This window comes from Ursus maritimus, unplaced genomic scaffold, assembly GCF_017311325.1.
Source record: "Ursus maritimus isolate PB19 unplaced genomic scaffold, ASM1731132v1 scaffold_4, whole genome shotgun sequence".
NCBI classification, from domain to species: domain Eukaryota; kingdom Metazoa; phylum Chordata; class Mammalia; order Carnivora; family Ursidae; genus Ursus; species Ursus maritimus.
Window position 1 is genome coordinate 91,116,905 of NW_024426552.1, and position 4,041 is coordinate 91,120,945.

Sequence of the window (4,041 nt, forward strand, 5' to 3'; positions counted from 1 at the left end):
ATATATATATATATATTAAACAGCCTTTCTTGTAATTAAATGTCTAAAAGAGAAGGTAAATATAAATGAGTAAGGACAGATTTCAAATCTTGAGTTTGGAAATAGAACAAGGATATGTGCTACCACCCCTTCAATAGAACGTTGTACTGGAAGTCATAGCAATATAAGAAGGGGGTTGAAGAAATATGAGCTTAGAAAAGAAAAATGAAACTGTCATTATTTGCACCTGACATGTAGTGTAGGTAATTCACAGACTATAAACATAAAGTTTAGGGGCACCTGGGTGGCTCAGTTGGTTAAGAAGCTGCCTTTGGCTCAGGTCACGATCCCAGGGTCCTGGGATTGAGCCCTACTTCAGGCTCCATGCTCAGCAGGGAGTCTGCTTCTCCTTCTCCCCTGTCCCTGCTCATGCTCTCTCTCGCTACCTCTCTCTCTCTCTCAAATAAATAAATAAATAAAATCTTTTTTAAAAAATAAAATAAATAAGCTTTTAGAATTACTCATTTAATTTAGCAAAGCTACTGGATACCAAGTCAATATAAAAAATAAATAGTATTTCTATATATAAACAAAAAATTAGAAAGTAGTATTTTCATAATAGTACTAAAAACATCAATTGCCCAGGAATATATTTAACAAAAGATGCATGAACCCTCTACCAGAAAAACCTAAAAAAATTGTTGAGGTAAATAAAAGAAACCTAAGTAAGCGAAAACCTCCTTTATTTTATGGATTAGAATATTCCATAAATAAATTGATCCTCCCCAAAATTGACCCAATACTCAACACAATCCAAGTTGAAATCCTAAGTAGGTTTTTCTGTGGAAATGGACAAAATGATTCCAAAATTAATAAAGAAATGGAAAGGGTCATGAATAGGCAAAAATCTTAATAAGGAAAAATGGAAGTACTTGAATAAATTCAAGACGTATGAAGATATAATTTTAATAGAGAGCAATGTTGATGTGGGGATAGACAAATAGATCAATGAAATGAACAGAGTCTAGAAACAGAGTTACAACCACATGGATTTGTGAATATACATACGTGTAAATAGGCATATGAACAGTAAAATAGGCATTCATAAGACAAGCAAGAATGGGTCCTTTGAGTGAAGGAGGAAAGACAGATTGGGCTTAGAGGGATCTGGGAGAAAATATTGAAATAAAGTATAACTAAAGGAAGGGTTTTCTATGAACCAATGATAATAATGAGGCATGAATTTAGGAGATAGTATGGTATGAACTTAGGAGTACATATGAGGAACTAATTCTGTACTCCAGAGTGAAGAGAAGAAAAGGAAATTCGTGAACAGTGGATAACCCATTAAACAACCCTGGATAGGGAATTTAGCTTCCAAGCTGTTGAGGCCTCGTTCTTAACTGCAGCAGCCTCTGCTATACACTTTACCATACAGCTCCTTTCTCAGCAAGAATAAAGGAGAAATGCAGGTGCTCTGGGCCTACCGGTAGTGAGACTGTACTGACTCCTATCAAAAGATAATATCTCTGCTTCTCTGCCCACACACCCACCTCCAAGAGAAAAAAAAACTTACTGTACATAGTAATATTTAAGTTTAATAACTATCATTTATGAGGCACCTATTGTTTGTCAGGAACTCTGCTGGCACTTTACATGTGTTATGCATGTAAAGCCTCACTACAATTCCGTAAGTTAAGTTTTTACCCCATTTTATAGATTAACAAGCCAATGCTTACAGACTTAATTTCCCAAGGGATATATCTGGCAAATAAATAAACTGAGCTCCCAGGCCTGTCTGACTTACTACCACACTGTGCTGTCTCCACACTGGTCTTTGAAAAAGAAACAGATATAAGCCTTTGGGGACAGAAAAATCTAGACATCATATGACTAAGGTATAGAAAAAAGCTCCATGTTTAAACATGTTTTAAGTGTGTACCCGTAAGTAGTGCATTTGTAGATACAGTCTTGGCAATAACTGACAATACTGCTGGGAAAGGTGGTCCAGGAACAGCTGCGGTACTATGTGTCCAGACACCCACATCCTGGCTGCCTACACGTATCCATGGCATTTGCTGCATCAGGACATGGGGGCAGAGAGCACCTACACTCACTGTGCTTCCCCCACACTAGTGTGCTCAGCCTTTCTTGGAGCCAATGAATCACATAAGGAATGAGACAATAGAGGACCTGTGTTGTCTCTCGGTGATGACTGCTTATAAACACTTCCCTCTCTATTAGTCCAAATGGAGTCCACCCACCCTTGGCCCAGCCTGCCCTCTAGATAAATATCTTCCTTTCTAACCCCTTGCCCCGATTTTAGAAACCAGTGCCGTTTTTACGATCTACTTTACCAACACAGAAAAATCTGTTCCAGCACCAAGGACAGTGACCCCTGGCTTCTAAGACCCACATGAAGTTTAACGCGAAGATCTTCAGCAAGTGAAAGGGACTTATAAATATTATCTGATCATTCCTGCCTAGCTGATCAACCCCTACTTTATTTCCAGGCCAGCGTATGAAATGAAAGCCATAAACACTAATGATCATTTCAGGCAATCCCTGATTCTCTTAGGGCTTTCCAATAGCACCCACCAGAGTGTATTATAATTTTCAGTGTAATTCTCTGCCTCCTCAATTACAAAGTAAGCTCCTGGAAGGCGGAGATTTTATCTGTTTATTCCTAAAAACTAGCATGCCATTGAGTACATAGAAGCTTTATAAATGATTGCTTAAATAAATGAGATCCAGAGCCTGATGATGTGTCTAAATAAAAACCAAAAGGGTGTACAATGTTTTACAACTAAAACCAAGGGCTAAATTCTACTATCACTTTCTCAGTCCTCCATTGACTTCCTCCCCAGCCCCAAGCCTTCCCTGCCCCATTTACTCAGGCCACCATCTTAAATCAAAAGAAGAATCATTAAAAAATGTATTTATCCATTCAAAAATATGGTCTAGGAATTAATTGAGTGTGGCTGGAAAGATGGTGAAAGGGAAACTCAATGGAGCTAAAGGATGATGATTTCACTTAAGGTAATGTCAACTCCCAAAATCAAAAGAGAAATTATAAAAAGAAAAAGGAGCAAACAAGAGTGCTCAGCGAAAAATGAGAGGAGATTGTCCAAAGCCAAAGGTACTATAAGCAGGTATTGACATCATAGTACAGAGTACAGATTAAAAGTTGGAAGCAAGAGCAAGCATAAGTGAATGCCATTATCTCTGAACATGGAGACATAAAGGAAAATATAAGTCATACTCCATCGGGTTACCATCTATTTAGATGTTTAGAGAAACTGAAGGCAAGTATCTCTTAATGTAATTTTTCCAGAAAAAAAAAAGTCTCACAAATAACCCCTGGCATAAACACAGACAACTTCTAATCAAAGCATTTAGTCATTTCTGCCATCACTGAGTAGTTCCAGACATACTTTAACAGCAGTTCAAATTTAATATGACTTAAGATATTTTAAGAACTGTTCACTTAGTTTTGCAAGAGCACAGAAGTACTCCTCTCCAAAATGATGCAATTTTCTATGAAAAATTGGTGCTGAAGTATAAATCATGAATTCTGATGTAGATTGTTGCAGAGTGAAGCAATATGAAAAAGAAAGTCTACTCATTTTTTCTATAAATTCAGTCTTTTGTGCATGCTCTGATTTTTCAACTACTCATCTGTGAAATGAATAAAAAGCATGATAATTTAATTTGATTATAATTTTATTCCACTGGAAGAGAACAATTTTTTTTACATGGACATATGGAAGCTTTGACAGGTCAGAGAGCTTTGACTTACCGTATACAAAAATTATTATACACTGATGATTGATCATTTGATTAATGTCTTCTACCACTAGTAACAAATATTTCAAATAAGAGCGGCTTGAAAATTTATAAGTAAATTTTTCTCACACATAAAAGAAGACTCTAGGTAAGAAGTCCAGGGCTGAACTGCCAATTCTACAGTCATGAAGGACCCAGGGTTCTTCTATCTGCTCCACCACCCCAAAACATGGTCTCCATTCTCAAATCCCCTCCTGATCCAAAATGGTTGCCTGG